The 18,691-nt window shown below is 39.1% G+C and overlaps 1 long non-coding RNA gene across 2 annotated transcripts in view; it reads right to left on the bottom strand.

Annotated features, from left to right (window-relative positions):
- Positions 1 to 18,691, bottom strand: part of LOC106558046 — a 99,575-nt gene that overhangs the window by 66,598 nt on the left and 14,286 nt on the right. The window contains exons 1-2 of one of the 2 annotated variants that reach the window (XR_005381720.1): positions 3,177 to 3,510; positions 1,339 to 1,459 (exon numbers count right to left, since the gene is read on the bottom strand). The exons of the other annotated variant lie outside the window; for it this stretch is intronic. This is a non-coding gene — a long non-coding RNA (uncharacterized LOC106558046). Of the gene's footprint in view, positions 1 to 1,338; positions 1,460 to 3,176; positions 3,511 to 18,691 lie in introns of those variants that run through there. 2 annotated transcript variants of the gene reach the window in all.

Genomic DNA, 18,691 nt, shown 5'->3' on the forward strand with positions numbered 1-18,691 from the left:
TCAAATGTCAAATCAGGGAAAAACTGAGCTTAGAATTTCACAGATCTTGGGCAGCCCGGGTGGCTCAGTGGTTTAGTGCCGCCTTCAGCCCAGGCCCTGATCCTGGAGACCCGGGATCGGGTCCCATGTAGGGCTCCTTGCATGGAGCCTGCTTCTCCCTCTGCCTGTGTCTCTGCCTCTCTTTCTCTTTGTGTCTCTCATGAATAAATAAATAAAATCTTTTTTTTTAAAGGAATTTCACAGATCTCACTTGAATTCTGAAGTTTGCCATTTATTACCTTGTGACATTGGGCAATGTCACTTACCTCTCTAGTCCTCAGGTTTTTCTTTCTTTTTTTTTTTTTTTCTAGTCCTCAGTTTTATCAATAGTAAAAAAGGGTATGATAGCACAGGCTGCTCAGTGTTGGTAAAACAAAAAAAAAACCAAAAAAACAAAAAAGCAAAAAAAAAGTTCTAAGTGTGATCATAGAGAGCTCCTAGTGCTATGCCTGATATACAACAAATCATCTCATTTAATCAGAAAGAGGAGGAAGAGCTGTTGTACTATTCTACTACATGCCAGGCACAAGCTAAGTACTTCACATACACTTTATAGTCCCTGATCCCTTCACTAACCCTATGAAGTCACTCCCAGAATCTCTAGTTTTTAGATTAGAAAATTGAGGCTTAGAGAGATCATGTAACTTCCCTAAATCACACAGCTAGTCAGCGGCTGAGATTTTAACCTAAGCTGCCTCTCTCCAGAAATTAGCCCTAAATCTTCTTGAATAATTATAGTCCCTTTTTCCTCCCTCTAGGAAGACTTCATTGAGTAACAGTTGCACTCCATCCTTCATCAACCAAGAACACACACATTTGGTCATATGTGAAGTTCAAAAACAGGCAAAACCAAGCCACATCTAAAGAAATCAGAACTGTGGTTCCTTTTGGGAAGAGTTCATGGATTGAGTGGGAAGGACACAAGAGAACTTTCTGGGGTGATAAAAGTTCTGTATATTTCTTAATTCGAGTGTTGGTCACATAGATGTCAGAATCCATCAAATTGTACACTTTAGATTTATGCATTTTAATGTATATAAACTACAAAATATACTTCAATATAAAAAGACAAGACAAAATGAGATAAATTATACAAAACTAGCAAGTGTCAAGCAAACAATATAACACTATATATTTCAAACGCTCAGTAACTATTTAATAATAATTCCCACCAAATGTCAAACACTGTGGTTGGGGACAGAAATAGCATGGTGGTCAATCATTACTATCACTTATGTGGTATCCTATAACTCTCACTGTTTAATAGTGAGTGCAGCTGGACACAGAATGGTAACTTACCAATAGAAAGTAGACAATAAAAGAGCTGAAGCTGAAAGCTGACTGTGCCCATGGTCAGGTGGTAGATAGTAAATGGTAGGCACCATTCACTGTGGGAATGGTGCCATCAGAAAGGCAGACACTACAATGAAAGGATAATAATAGGAAACAGAGAAGAGTCCAGGTAACCTTAGCAATAGAAAGGAGGAAGGAGTATGCCCTGATAGGCAAGCAGAGCACATCAATATATCCAGTACAAGGGCACCATTATAGAGCAGGCACCCATTTACCCAAATCCAGGGACAAGGTAAGGCCCTGGCAATAATATTGGTCCAAGCACCAGGGTGGGGCAGACTAACATAGTGCTGGCTGATGCTGAGATGCACTAGAGTCCATGCTCACCTCCTCTGTCCAGAACTGTCCCCCAGCAGGAGCAGGGAATGACAAAAGACTCCCAAGTATGGGGAGAAAAGAGATATGGGGTCAAGGCAAAGCAGATCCCAACATAAACACTTTCCAGGCTTTCAGGGTAAAAAGCTCATCTGCAAGAGGGCAACTGGTCAATAACATGTATCCTCAGATTAACTATGGAATTCCATGGGAATGGTAGTACATCTTGGGACTTGCACAGGGCTCCTGATACATGTGTTCTGTATTCAAACTAAAAACAGTCACTTGGAACTCAGATGGACCTGGGTTTAAAATCAGCTCTGCTGGGGCACCTGGATGGCCCAGTCACTTAAGTGTCTGCGTTGAGCTCAGGTCATAACCCCAGGGTCCTGGAATGAAGCTCCACATAGGGCTCTCTGCTTAGTGGGGAGTCTGCTTCTTCCTTTCCCTCTGCCTACTGATCACCCTGCTTGTGCTCTCGCTATAAATAAATAAATAATAAATAAATAAATAAATAAATAAATAAATAAATAAGATAAAATCAGCTCTGCCACTCACTGTCTGACTGACCTTGTGGGTCTTAGAGTTCTTTTCAGTAAAATGGAGATGATAACAGTAACTGCCACTTAAGTCTGTTAAAAAGATTCAGTGAGGTAATGTTTGTAAAATTCATAACAGTGCCTGACACATAGTAAGTGTCCAACAATATAAAGTACTGTTATTAAGAGCTGAATGACAACTCAAAGCAGAGGAGTCAGCACACAATGGGATGTGCTTTAGTTTTATGTAAAACATAAATGGCAACAACACTGGGGTGGTCACTCATATTATTTTATTCATGCCCTCTATACAATATGGCCAATAGGAGAATTTCCATTCCATAATAGTAAAAGCTGAAAATCCCTTTTTAATAACTCTTGGGAAGAATTCTTCAGGTTACTCAGAGGCTTAATTTGCAAACGAGTGGGTGTCCTCCAATAGCCTTGGTGACCAAAAATGGCAAACCCCACAAGTACATTCAGTATGTGACCACCAATCTGGTTTGAAGGACTAAGTACAGTAAGTAGTACTGCTTTTCATGACTGGTTGGATTCTACTGAGTGGCAGGCAACTGGCTTTTGCATTTCCTACACTTGGCTTTCTGCTTCCTCTTTTAAATACACCTCTTTAGGTAATTGATCAGCAAACCAAATGCAAAGAAATGCCTTTGCTAACAAAATACATGTGGCCATTGCTGGCTCAGCATTGCTCTATCTCAGGATCAACTGGTAAAAAATTGAACTAAAGTCTTTAATTTTTAATGAAATTAAGTAATGTGCTTTCCTGCTTAGGCCCACCTTTCCTTCTAAGGAATGTGCACATATACACACACACACACACACACACACATACACAAAAGTGATAATGAAACATGATAACAAGAGATAATGAAAGCTGTTGCAAGAAAACAAAAGCAAGAACAACTTTACCTGTAAAGAGGCAGAGGAACTCCACGTAAGCCTTTCCTATTTTGAAAGTCATGTACTTAGACGTCCCAGGTTCCAGAACTGTTTAGTGAACTCCAGAACAACATGGGAAACAGGCAGTCCTGGGACTCAGTGGTTTTACACTGAGAACATCTTCCATATCACAAAATGAAGGTTTCATGCAGTATCTTGCCCCCCTTCCCTCACCTTCCAACAGCACTATCACTTCTTACCAGAGGGAAAAAAAATTGCTCTTTAAATATTGACTTTCTCAGTCACTGCCAAGGTCAACCAGTCAGCCGTGAACCACATTTGTTGCTGCCATCTTTTACAGATCTTGAACTATGCTGCTTGCCAAAAACTATCTCCAGGGCAACAGCAAAGCTGACGTAACTATCCTGAGCTGAGATTCTAGGCATCTGAGCCAGGAATGCAGGGAACAATTGCTTCCTTCAGTGTAGGAGTCATCATTCAATGTCCTTCTAGTGACATGTCTCAATGATACCACAAACCTCTACATTCTGAGTCCTTACCCTTCACTGCAAGGCTCCCAAGCCAACTTTGCCTTGTGAAGCTAATCATCATTATCACTAACAATTAATTTAATAGTTACTACATGAGAGGCACTGTTCTAAATTAGTCTACATCTATGACTACCACTACTACCACTAATAGTAATAGCTAATACTTAGATAGCATGTATTATTTGTCAGGCACTGTTTCCAGAATTGTATTATGTGTAATCCTCGTAATATCCCTAAGAAATAGGTACCATTATTATCCCTGTTTCACAGATGAGGAAACTGCAACACAGAGTGGTTAAGTAACTTACCTGAGGACATGTCTAGCCAATGGAAAAGCTAACCTTCTAACACAGGCTGCCTAGCTCTAGAGCCTGCTGTCCACATATACATGCCCTCAGGTCTCATGGGAAAGACAGACCTGTAATAATCAATCAATAGTCCTGGTTCCTTTAAAGAGGAACTCAGGAAGGGCTTCTGAGACCTGGTCCACCTTCTCAGAGAGAGTGACTCTTGAAGGATCAGGAGGAGTTAAGTCAGGGAGGAAAGAAAAGGAAGAGCTTTCTTAACAGGGGGAATAGTACAGACACAGACCTGGGATGGGGAGGAGAGAAGAGTTTACTCAGGAAACTCTAGGCATTTCTATAAAGTTAGAGCAAAGGTCACAGAGGGGAAGAATTTAGAAATAATAGTGAAGAAGGTACTGAACCTAGTCTACACTAGTGCTGCTGCTCATCTAAAGTTGGACTGATCCTGAAAACAATGGCAGCCTCTAAAGGATAGAAGCCAAGGGGCTGTCTGTCACATGGGCTCCCTTTTCAGGAATATCCCTTGGCAATCACAAAGACATGAAAGAGAAACTAATTAGGAAGCTATCAGAGTAATCCAGGTGAGAAATGATGAAAGTTTGAACTAACACAATGTCAGTAATTATAAACACAGGAGAAAACATCCAGTCTTGAACATTTTGATATTGCTTTAATAAGAAAATACCTGTGTAGACAGGAATCCTCAAAGTTCTTTTCCCTTCAAGGATTGACTGTAGTTAACCCATTCTCCATGGACCTCATACTGTTATATCTTGAAATCAAACATAAATGAGCTCACCATTTTAAGTTTCATTACAATAAAACTCAACTGCTTAGCTGTTTTCATTATTTAATAAAATATTTAATTAACCAAATATTAACAGTTCATGTCTATCTTATAAAAAAATCTTTATCATCACCATCCTTCTCCTCTACAACATCCTCTTTCACACGAAGCAATTTTTACCACAAAAATTTATGGAATTCTCTATTATGTCTCACCTTGGGCCATGGCTCTTCAAATAATGCCTATAACCTACCAGGAATCCAAAGGCTGTTTGACCTCTTACAAATCTGTGCAGATCAGTGACATCACACCTGGCTCATACTAGGCACTCAAAAGTTTAGTGAAAAAAATCATGGGGTGCCTGGGTAGCTCAGTCAATTAAACATCTACTTTCAGCTCAGGTCATGATCCCATGATGGGCTTCCTACTCAATGGGGAGCCTGTTTCTCACCACCCCCCCACCTTGTGCACGTGTGCTTTCTCTCTCAAATAAATAAATAAAATCTTTTTAAAAATCAGTGATTAGGTGGCACCTATAATGGACATGAACAACTATTATACAGTATGTCACAAATCTACATATTATCCCATTATGTTCTCACAAAAATATATGCCATTTACCTCTTTTCTTTGGCAAGGTGTCCTAAGGGATATCTTAACTATTAAAAAACAGTGGCTTAGGTGATTCAGTTATGGTGGACTACAGACCAAAAGAGTTTGAGAAACTGTCTAAGGTACTTGGGAGGTCTCACAGGAAACCACTTCTGATAACCTTTATAATCACCAGAAAGAAGCTGGACTGGGATCATTTTGAAACAGGCGATAAACATATTCCACAAATTATGAGGATTTTAGAAGATATTGGAAGAGACTGGCCCAGAAAGCTGAAGAGATTCACCTAAGGTCACAGCCAATCAGTGGCAAAACTGAGACCAGGATGCACATAATCCTTAATTCTCAGACCGGTCTTCTTTTCATATTATTCATGCTGCCTCCTCACTCTGTATAAAAATATAACTTGAAATTTGATGGTATACAAAGCCAAGGATATGCAAATAATGCTGAAATGGTAAACAAGCCTCAGAAATCCTAATTTTGGACGCCTGGGTGGCTCCGCAGTTGAGCACCTCCCTTCAGCACATGTCATGATCCCATGGTCCTGGGATTGAGTCCTACATTGGGCTCTCTGCATGGAGCCTGCTTCTCCATCTGCCTTTGTCTCTGCCTCTATCGCTCTGTCTCTCATGAGGTAAAAAAATAAAATCTTAAAAAAAGAAAAAGGAAATCCTAATGTTTAGTTCTATTTTGACACTTGTTATTGTTGTGGTCACTTGATATTTTGTCTCAGGTTTCCTGTTTGTTAAAGGCAGAGTAAATTTAAAAAGGGGGGGGGGCATAAATTCAACCAGTTCTGCTTCTCATTATCTAGGAGACTCAACATTTTCTTTGCCATAGTTGCTTTCCCCCTACTTAGAAATCTATTCATAGCATCCCTATCTCAAGGCCCTGTCTCCAGCTCAGCCTACAATCTGTTTTTCCTCTTTCCTTTCAGAACCAAATTCCTCAGAAGAATCTATACTCACAACTGCCTATTGATAGTTCCACCTCCAGATTTCTGGGAGGGTTTAAATGACATAACCAAGGCAAAGTATGTAGGCATTCTTCAACAAATATTTATTCAGCACCCTCTTATGTACCAGGCAGCATTCTCAGCCTGAAGATAAAACAATGAACCAAAATAAATGTGAACTCTCATTTCCATGAGGCCGGAGAAGCCTACTTTTGAGAGTTCTCCTGCATCTCATCATTCCCCTTTGGACATTTACAATAGTAGGTAAATAGAGTATTGCCTCTTTGCCTTAGAACTTGAAGGAGCTGAGCACAATAGTGTAGATGAAACTTACTATGAAAACATATAAAATCAACACAAATGGAAGAGATTTTTATTAGTATTTCTCAAGCATAAACAAATAGATTTGGCAAGCCAAATCCCAATATTGCCTTTCCTCCTAGGGATACTGGAATCTATGATGAATTAGAATCTTCCTCAGGTATTGGATTAAGAAACCAGAGTACAAACCCCAGTAAATTACCGTACTTGCTATTCGAGTCTTCAGGCTACAGAATCTGCAAATCTGTTGAAAGTGAAGTCTCCCTCTGGGATTTCCTAACCCTCCTCAATCTGTCTTCTCTCGCTGACCTCCTCCCACTCTGTTTTTATGCATGTCTCATTACTCCCATGGGGCCATAAGCTCCTGGAGGCAAGGTATGTGTCTGGTTCACACTGTCACCATCTCTCTCTCCCAGACATGTGCTTTGACACAGAGTAGGCCTGCAAAAAGTTTTACTGGTGATTAGTCACCGGGTGTAAAGGAGAGGCTGGGCCCTCCAGAGGGCAGTGTGTATTTTGGTGTCCACCTCTTCCACTGTGTTCACTATGTTTTTCTTTTAAGCTCATCAGTGTGCTTTATAAGTAAATAGAAAATGCTAACCTAGCATATTCAAAAGACATTTTAGCATGCAGCAATTAGGTTATCTCTCGGTTATTTATTTCTTCGGCTTGTTATTAGCTCTGCGTGGAATATTATTCTAATTATGTCAGCCCAATCAGCAGTATTGCATGTCCAGGCTCATTTCCATTAGTTTGAGCTTTGTCTTTCACACTGTGATACTAATTCAATGAGACATCAAACATTTAAATCGACCCGGGATGCCGAGGTCAGGCAGTTTTGCCCTTCCACTCTATTAGCACTCGGGTGTAATTGTGTTTGTCACTCCCCACATGACGAATAGTATCAGGGTGACTATTGGAGCACAAATGAGCAATGTGCTAATATATTATTTTGTTCTATATATCAATATGTGTTTATTCAGTGCTCATGTTAGCCAACTTGAAACGGTCACTTTAATACAGCTGCATAAAGGCTATACTCCCAGCAAAGCAGTTACTTGGAAAATTTGCTAGACTCTCAGTGGAATTTGGTTGAAGAGAGGGAAATAAAAATGGTTGCTGGGAAAAGGAATCACAAAGGTCTCAAATTCAGAGCCTCTTATCAGCACCAGGAAGAACTTGGAAACCACAGAAGCAAACGGTAGGATGCAACATTCTTATTACCTCAGTAGTGTTTTGCAAAACTCTCCATTCTCTGATAGTTTAAAAATCAAGCAGCCTATTGTATTTGAACAAATATACATCTGACCTGCAGTTAGCTCAAGTTGTTGATCTCTATGACACTGTTTTTTAAGAGTAAGAATAATTGAAGATATTGGCAAGCAGTAAAAATAAAAGCTTTTGGAAATCTGTTTGTTTTGGTTTCCATGATAGGGTAGGCATTGGACAATGAATTTCATCTCTCAGACACCAACAAACCCTATTGTGCTACTGTTATATAATTTATCCTTAATGTGAGACTTAAATTTGAATAGTGATATAACATAGTGTTACTCATATCTTTTACTATATTTCACATTATAATCAAATATATGACTAGGGAAATTGGTTTGGAAAGTAGTCCAAGCCAGTATGCTGCACAATCTCATCAGTAGCACTGTTAATTCTAAAAACAATTCTATTTCTGAGTCTCATCTCTCTTCCTCCTCTCTCATCGTGTCATCTCATGAATAAATTAATAAAATCTTAAAAAAAACAGAACAACAGAGACTATAATGCCTTGAGAGTTTTTTCCAATGTCAATAGAGCAGAAAAGTGTTCATGGCAAATTAACCAGCAATAATACACAGATGCAAGGGCCATGAACAGGTCATCTGCTGCACAAAACAGAGGTGAGATTGGAACCAAGAGGCTTAAGGGAGAAATTTGTCCCTGCCCACGACTGTGAGGTTCTTTCATTCTAACTTCCCTGGCTTTCCAGATTCCTCATCTGCAAATGGGGTTAAATTTTCATAGAATTATTTTTAGAGCCAAATAAGAATCTATAAATAGCCGGTATAAAAAATACTTTATACATTGTATCGCAATTGCTCCTTGTCTATTTCTGTCAGTAGATTCATGCTTATTCGCAAAATAATGCCTATGTTTTAATTTTTTTTTATTCTTCAGTGCCTATAACAGAAAAAGATGTTCAATTACTTGTATGGTGTTGTTGAAATCTAATGAGAACAATAATTGCCTAACATATATTAAGCATTTATTATGTTTTAGGCATTGGACATTAAGCCTTGATGTTATTTATTTAATCTCTAGCAATCCCGTAAGACTTGATATTATTGTTTTCAATGCACACCTGAAAACTGAGACCACAAAAAGAGATTTGGCTTGCCTGTTTCAAAACTATTAAGTTGTGGGGAAAAGATTTAAACTGAGATGGTAAATCAAGCCTCTATATATTCCCTTCAAAAGCAGCAAAATGGGTAATAACTGAGAGTTATTGCTACAGAATAGAACAATTCCTAGATGGAAAACTATGTGAAACATACCTCATACATCCACTGAAAAACATGAAATGCAAATTCCAGAAAGAATTTTTCTCACAATGACTGTTCTAACAAATAGAAGTTTAGGGATGATTCGGGGAACATGCTAATAATGATGTTGTGGAGCCATGTCTCTGATTCCATGTATTCTCAAAAAAAAAAAAAGAAAGATTCTCAAATATGCAATTGTTAAAGGCAGAGAAGAATCAGAAGAAGTGGGAATGAAAGAGTAAACACAAGGAGTGGTTCAAGTGCCCAGGGATTAAATAACACCGGTGATTCAACAACTTCACTGTTCTCATTTATAAAAACGTATGTCACACTGTGCTAAACAGTCCAATCGATGTGCCTGGTCACAATGCAGATGGAGCGAAGAATCAACAGAAGATTGGCACTAGTCCTCTCGTCATATACTACCACCTGAATCACTATTTTAAACTATAAGTAGAATTGGCAAGGGTTTTAACAGAACACATTAAAGTGATAGAGCCATAGTTATTCTGAAGTAAAGTTGTACATATCTGGGTACATCCCAACATTTTCAGGGACTTTTTGGGATCAAGTCATATTATCATCAAAAACTCATAATGGGCTGGCTGAACCACTGGCCTAACGCCTATAATAGTCTTCATGAATTTTGAATATTAAAATCAGTAATTAGCAACTACATTCATTTTATACAGTCTCTCTTTGAAGACACAATGGTTGTTTGGTATGTTCCTGGGTTGCAATTTTGCCGCTGGCATTGAACTAGCCTTGGTGATTACAGTTTTCTCAAATTAACACTTGAAGGAAATAGTTTATCTAATTAATCCTCTCAACTTACCTAATCTAACCAATTTCTTAGTTCCTTAGAATCCAATTAATTAAATACATTTTATTATAATGTCCCAACATGTAAGTTAGTACTTTCAAACATCTGGCAATTTTCTAAAAAAAAAAAAAAGCCTGTATTAGATAACTACATTTTTCAAAGGTGTTGTTTGTTTGTTTTTAATTCTCGTCTCCATAAAGCCAGTTGGTTTTTTGAATTTCATCTTTCAATTCAAGGAAAAAAAAAACGAACAAAGTCAAATCTCCAAAAATAAGATTTTGCATTTTTTGCATCTTTTAGCCAGACAAACATTAGTCTCCCCAGAACTGGGCGCTATCTGAATAAGTGTAAATTTGCGTTTTTCTCAAATATGGCATATAGGCTGTTGTCACAGATCCCCATAGTAATGAACAACTTCTCAATATTTAATAATAAGCCGGCATTCCTGTCCCCAGGCGGAGAGCACAGACAGTTGTAGCCAGCTACTCTGACCAGTAAATACATATCCCTCTAAAATGTGCTTCAACAAATAGGTTATATCCCCTGCAGTGGGCAGTGAATGCTTCTTCTGCGGGAGGTGGCCTGTTCTCCCTGGCCTGAAGAGATTGGCAGGAGCAAAAGCAAAGTTAGCCCTGCTCAATATTCAAACAGGGGCTACAACACCACTCTGTTGTGACAGGCCTTTTAAAGGAGAGGGGGGATCCCTCAACAACCCTACTTTTTGAAGTGTTTTTAGGACCAAGAACTACCAATCAAGTTGAAAATTAGGAAATCAGCTATGAGATTTTTTTTTTTTTTTAATGTCAAAGAACGAACTTTCTGCAAATCCTTTTTCATTCTTGTCGTGCGTGCTTGTCCACAAGAGTGGTTTGTGCTTCCTCTGGTGTGCTGCGTGAGTATAAATATTTGCAAACAATCTGCTCACTAATTGATGAAGAAGCCTTAAGTTAGAACAATAATTTTGAACCTTTTAGAAGTGGCTTTTTTAATTCAGGAGTAAAACTATGTTAATATGATTATATGGGGGAATTCCAGAAAATCATTAATACAATCGTATTTTCTGAATAATCATAAAAAGCTAATGAGTTCTCCTTGCTCTCTACTTGGACCATTAAAGACTAAGAGTTTGACGTAACTATAGATTTCCGGTAACACAATATTTCAACAGTCATATAAGCATATAGTGTTTTAAAATTCTTGAGTGGCCTATACTACATCCCTGCCATCACTTCATAAAACCTGACTGCTTTTCTCTTCACCAACACATAGGAAATTACTGTATTTTTCAGACCACTTCCAGAGGAAATGAGATTTTTTTTCTCTTTCAAGAGAGTTGTTGATACCATAATGAATGAAGGGGAAATTATAAGAGGTGAAGATAAGATAATGTGAAGGGACGTCCGGCAAATAACTGACTCTTTGACCATCCTCTAATAATGATCTCTAATCCATTCCCCTGAAACTAAAAAATGCATTAATTCAGAGCATTCATTCTAAAAGTTTTTATAGTCATGTGTTGCCTTAGCAGTAAAGGAGCAAAACTGTTCTGTGTTTTGTTCAAAGAACAAAACTCGGCACCAGGGCTAACGGCTACATTAAGCAGATTCAGGGCCTCATGAAGAATTGTCCTCGCATAGGTGTACAGTAATGCTGAACAGGATAACGTATAAGGGTAGAGGCTCAATGGACGAAAGACTATTTATCATGGTGCTATTAGTGCATTTTCAAGAAAAAATGTAGTTATATTTTTCCCAAAACCTCAACGTAAATCCTGCAAAATATACACATGAATCAGCATCTGTTTCTTGTGAGTGAAAGATGAAAACCCGAAAAAAAAAAAAACTCCATTTATTCACTCCCTCCCCTTGTTTCGTAACCCCCCAAGTCCTCCTTAGGCAGTACCACAAGGCTGTAAGAACTAAATTTAAAAAAACAACTGCAAAAACTATGTGTAGAACTGTACTGGCCCACCAATCTCAAGTTTCCTGACTGGGAAACACACAGCAATTGATAATTAACATAGAGAACTTGAACTATAATTACAGATTCAAATATCCCAAAAATTCATGAGAAGTTAAAGCACCACCAGAATTCCCAGGCTTCCACATATAGGCTAACAAATACTTACAGGCTCAGAAACTGCTATAAACTCCAGTCAGCCTCATGCCACTCAGGTGTCCCAGAATACAAGAAGTTCAAAATACAGTATTATTAATTACTGATGTAGCCTGAATCTATTCTAATTTTGTGTATAAGTAAGAAATTAAAAAAAATATCAACACTTTAAAAGTACAGTATCAATACTGATCAATTCTTGGGTCATACCTCCCAACTGAATCACTACAACATCAGGGCCTTTTAACCCTGAGCTTAAGAACTTGGGTGACTAAGTGTATCCTCACCTAAACCAAAGCACAATGTGATTCTACATACTAGGTAATTCTGAAACAAAGTGAACATTTTTATTAGCTTCATACAACGTTTTGAAATATCCAATCCAAATTTTTAGGATTTTATATATAAAGTTAAACAGTAGTCAATTTCCTCTTTGTTCGCCAGAGGTTTGGCCCTCCTCGAAAAGTTGCCTAATGATCTTTATTGCCCCTCGCTCCTGTGAAATTATTTCAAAGTATTTCATATTTGTGTCAGCCAGCTTAGGTTTATCCATGTGTAGACTTTAACAAAACAATGAAGACATCTTTTAAGAACTTTTCTGATTATTTATGAGTCACCATACATGGTGGTGAACATTTTATAAGCATTAGCTCATTTAGGTTCCACAAAAAACCCATGATAACGGCCATTGATTGCTACTAACCCCTTTTCAATGGATGTGAAACTGAGGCTTTAGTGGAGCTAAGTAGCTTACCTGAGTTCTAACATAACAGAACCTTTAAACTGGGTTTGAACTCATGCAATCTGACCCCAATCACACAAGCTTTAACCCTTACACTAGGCAAGAAGCCAAAAAAATGCCTACTATCTTAGAATGATTGAAGGCAGTTCACAAAAGAACTATTCGAAGTGTTATATGAGCTTCTCATCTCGGTTCTATTGTTGTCAAGAGCGACAAAAAAAAGACATAAATAATGGAGTTTGAGGAACTGGAGGAAAGGGTATGGGTACGCTACTTTTCTTGTAAAAGAACAAAAAATGTCCAAGAATTCTGATTACTTCACCAAAGGCAAAAGGGAATTTTTCTTTTGAGAAGATAAGATGAAAGGTTGTCTCACCCTGGGGCTAAAGAAATACTTAGAAACACCCTACCACAGCTAAATTGATTAGTCCAGGGCACTGGCTCCTGCTGGACGCAATGCAGTGCTGGGAGCCTCCTGGAGGGCCAGCCTTGAGCAAACACACAGGAGACCTTGGCTCCCCAGACGGGACCGGGTGCTGTCACCTTGTGACAACTACGCAATAGTATCTTGACAGCATATCTAGAGAATTTGTTTAGAATATAAAACATCCTAGCAATCAGAGTTGACCTCACAATCAGCCTGTGAAGTAATTGTTCTCACCTGTCTACAGATGAAAATTGAGACACACATAGTCATTAAGAGCCCCTTACTCAAAGCTTCCACTGTTTAAGGGCAGAGTTGGGACGCAAACAATGTCAGCACCTCTTTCTCATCATCAAGCCCCTTGACTGGCAGATGTTACTCACTGACTAATTGGCAGTGACAGGTCTCAGGGACAGTGTACAGGATGCCCTGGCCTCACATCTTGGCTCTACCATCTACTAGTTGCTGGATGAAAAAAAAAAAACCCTTAGCAAGTTCTTACTTTGACCTCCCTAAGACTGTTTTCTTTCCTAAGCGTAATGAGAAATCATAACAGTACATGTCTCATAGAACTTTTGTTGTAAATTAAATAACGAAATTAAAAGGAGTTAATGTATCAGAAAGAAAAGGAAAGTGACTAGTAATACTAAGCCTTCATACATGTTCATTTTTATATTAATCATTCATTACAAATTTGATCCATGGTTATTCTGTCCTGCACCAAGGCCTATATGCTTGGGCCTGATTATTGTGATACCCAGACATGGTATGTGATAACCTCTCTTGGCAGTTGATCACAGACCTTGGGAACCAACACAATGAGAGGATTTAATAAGATAAGAAGTACATGGCAAGTTTATACCGGATATCATGGCAGGCATATAAAAAAATGGCTTTACCTAGAGCAAATCAAAGCAAGATGCTTGAAGAGTTTATAAACAAGTATTTTTTTAATACCAAGACAATGCAACAATTGAAACACCATCCCAATTACATATCCATGTTACAATACTTAATAAAAATAAACACCCACTCTGATATTTAGAGCTGAACCTGTTTTTTATTTATATAATATTTTTTTAAAATTTCATTTATTTATTCATGAGGACACACATAGAGAGAGAGGGGGGGGAGAGGAGACCGATAGAGAGAGGTAGAGACACAGGTAAGGGAGAAACAACTCCATGACGGGTGCCTGACTGGGACCAATCACCGGTCTCCATGACCACAACCTGGCTGAAGGTGGCACCAAAGCGCTGAGCCCCACCCGGGCTGCCCTGAAGACATAGTTTATTTTTTTTTTTAAAATTTTATTTATTTATTCACGATAGTCACACACAGAGAGACAGAGAGGCAGAGCAACAGTTAGATGTAAAGCAGGCTTCATGCAGGAGCCTAACTTGGGATTCGATCCCGGGTCTCCAGGATCACGCACCGCGGGCCAAAGCCGGCGCCAAACCGATGCACCACCCAGTGATCCCTGAAAGACCTATTTTAAATCCCATCCAAAACCTCCAACTATTGCTTTAAAAATAACTGAACTTCTCTGACGCTCAATTTTTTCATCCCTAAAACTGAGATATAACGCTATGGCACCTCATAAGTTGTTTATATATGTGAAATTTTTTTTTTGTAATTTTAAAAATGTCATTATAGGATGCCATGGGTGGCTCAGTGCTGGTAGCACCTGCCTTTGGCCCAGGACATGATCCTGGAGTCCCAGGATCGAGTTCCCACATGGGCTCTCATCGTGGAGCCTGCTTCTCTCCTCTCTGCCTATGGCCTGCCTCTCTATGTGTCTCTCATGAATAAATATCTTTTGAAAAACTTAAAAAACTAAAAAATGTCATTATAATTACTACTAACTACAGGAAAGAGGAATCACAAGTGGAAGAAAAAGAGGAGGGGGTAGGGATAATGCTCCGCCTTGCGGGGTTTTTGGGCAACCAAAAGAGCAGAATTCCCGTCAATGCTCCACAGTCTGAGTGTGCACAAGAATGGACATTTCTCATTGAAACATAGCACGCAAGGGCTTTTGCCCAAAAAATTTTAATCTACACAACTAGTTCTCTCTCCCTTTCCTCTTTCTCTCATGGCCTATACTCTTCAGAGATTTGAACATATTGACCTGGGAAGCCACACTATGTAAGTCCTGTGGAGTATTTAGAACTGAAGGGGCTGCCACCTGCCTCCAATCTTGGGAGCCCTTTTGTCCATAGCTCGCTTTTCCTAGCTGCAAGAAGGGTAGCCATGCCTAAGCTATCTACGAAAATGTTTCTCTTCACTACAATTCTTCTGGAGTCCCCCAGCCAAAAAAATAGTAAATTGAGCCCGAAGAGGGACGTCTCAGTTTTCCATGTGGACAAGACAGTGAATGGCACTTGCAGATGGCACAACTGAGGAACAATGACAGTAGTCATAAAAGAGTCTGGTGATTGAGAGAATGAGGAGCAGACAAGGTATACAAGGAGATGAAAAAATCTGGGGAAGTGAAGGGCCACATGGCAAGACCAGCTGTTAGTTGAGTTTATTATGGTAACGTATATAGAGAGGAACAGGCTTTTCTGAAGAGGTTTCACTTTGGCCACAGAATAGGTAAAGAACAGACTAAAGCTGAGGAAACTAGTGGCAGAAGGCACTTACCCTAAAGGCCCATAATGGAGGGCACCGACTCCCTACCAGTTGCTTGGGAATAAGGGGAAGTATTCAAGAATACTTAATGGGCAAAAGCAACCTGATTTGGAGACTATTGCTGTAAGAGAATGAAGCAAAGTAAATCAAAACACAATACTTTCCTGGGTGACGGACTAATGGACTATGGTTTGTCAAAAATAGTCACTTTCAATAAAAATAGTATCACCTACATTGAAATGAGATTTCCTTATTTTTATTATAAACCTCATTTGATCTTCCATGAATGAGGATTTGTTGGTCGGTAATACCTCTTCTTTATGGTGTTGAAGGCTCAGAGATACTAATGCTTGCCCTCAGTTTTCTGCAGACAGCTGTACGAGGGAAGATTAGCATTAGCCCCATCAACTCCTTGTTTGAGAAATAGGTCTCAAGTTGTATGCCCCAACTGGTAAATAACTATGTGAACACTTGCTGCGATTCTGTCTGGCCGTGGAACGCAAGACACTGTGACCAATTGGCAATGTCCTGCCATGACACAGGAAAAGGAGATTGGCAGTTTGTCAGGTATTTTGCCACCCTTGCATTAGACTATGGCCTGACTCTTAGAAATAGATAGAATGAGAAGTCAGATTGGGGTCCCTTGGATCTAGCAATAGCTCCTAAAAACTTGACCTTTTCTGGTAACAGAGCATATATTGTACCAACTGACAAAAACTGATAACCACAAAGTGTGAGGTGAACAAACATGCCTAAAGTCCTTCCAGTCTATCTTAGTCTCACACTGTCCAAATAGGATGCTTCCTTTTCCCCAGCTACAAGTCCTGTTCCAACATTTCAATTTTCAATTGCCAAAAGTTGGTACCCCACTCCATACCTCCCCCTGAAATTTTAGCAATGCAACATTGTCTTTATGGGCCCATCAGAAGACCTTTCCTAGAAACAACAACAAATGGAACAAGACACGGGATTTGAGGACTTCTTCCATTCTTTAGCTGTTTAAAAAAAGAGTATTATACCCTAATCTCAGAAGTGTTGAAGGATTAATAACCCTACCTGCATGACTTAACTATCATTCTATTAGCGCTTTAAATGCGTTTTATACAATAAACTGATAGGATAAACGACGCAATATTTTTGGTCAAATAGGCTTTTGGTGTTCCCTTAAATTACTATCACTGCTTAGAGTCTTTTTCTCTATGCTTCAAATGACAAATGTTTCCATAATCGATGCTGCAAACCATTTATTCAACAAATGAATCCAAATCATTTTACCAGTGGTGCTTAATGTTTAAAGTCAAAGATCAAAATAAATTGTTTCTAAAGCCCAACTATCATACTCTAAGACTACTCAATCAATTCAACAAAATTATGATAAAAGTTGCTTCTAACCTAAAATCCAGGAGGCCATGATTGGTAATTTTTTTTCTCAATAAAGCAAAATATTCTCTGAACCCATGCGGAAGCAGGAGACTGAGCCTAACCAGCATTTAGGAGTGCAGACGTGCCATCAACAGACATGAATTGACTTCTATGAGCTCTTCATTTCTCACATGTGGACTTGGGAAAGTTACTCACTTGCTCATAACCTCAGATTTCTCATCTATAAAATGGTTACTAGGCAACTTTAGAGGGCTTGATCCCCCCCCCAAAAAACCCGCTAAAAAGAAGTATGTATATAAAGCACTTTTTAGCAAATTGCCTGATACTAGGCAGGTGCTCCAAATACAGTATTTTATAAATAGATTCATTACAGAAGATATAAAAAAATGATCAGGTCGAACCAATACAAAACCTACTAGCATCATTGACATGACCTGTGCCTTTTCCAATGATGCAGTTTCCTCCCACTTATAATAACTTTGTCCTTCCCAGAATAGCAGCAGGTGTAAACTACAGACTTTTCATTCATCATTTTTCACAAGAATAACTTTCCACCAACACTCCACCCATCAATCTGTATTTTTTGAAATGTTATATATACCACCATAAACAAGTTATAAACAAAAATTCAGATTGAGTTGGCCCAGAACATCTTGGTATTGTGTATCATTAAGATAGATGACCTAGGACTACTGTCGATACGGAGTGGAATTATTAATTAAAATTCTTTAGAGGTCTGGGGTTTCGTCATTTCCATATGAAAAAACAAAGTTCTCATTTGATTGACACTTGAAAAACCACCTCAGAGTCGCGAGGTCACCGGGATGGGGGAAAGAGGGGGAGGAAACCTGCAAAATTAAAGGAACATCCATAAGCTGAAATCGGGAGACAGGGCAGCGGGGACACACGAAAAAAGACTAAATTTTTGGGTGAAGTTTTTCAAGCATCGTTACTAATGTCGGGGAAAGATTGGGTAACAGAAGAATGGGGAGAACATTAGCGAAACGTTCGTAAAGAAAAGCTACTAGGAACACAATGTGCTACAGCAGGAGCGATAGGGGAGTGGGATGGGGGAAGAGAACATAAGAACAAGTAAGTGTAAAATGCGCTGGGGTGGGGGTGCGGACGCGCTAGGGACGTCCTATTGTATCACTATAGCTCTCATTTACTAGGAGCTTGTGAATTAATCGGGCCGGACTGCTAGTGAGGGGGGCGTTATGGCTGTGAAATGGCATGAATCACCTTTATATCACCTTACTAAGGAGAGATGTGATTGGACAAAGGGATTCCATTCAAGAGCCATAATCTACCAGACGGCATAATCACCAAGATCCAGTAATCTAGCGGGACTCACCCCAC

This window comes from Canis lupus, chromosome 30, assembly GCF_011100685.1.
Source record: "Canis lupus familiaris isolate Mischka breed German Shepherd chromosome 30, alternate assembly UU_Cfam_GSD_1.0, whole genome shotgun sequence".
NCBI lineage: Eukaryota > Metazoa > Chordata > Mammalia > Carnivora > Canidae > Canis > Canis lupus.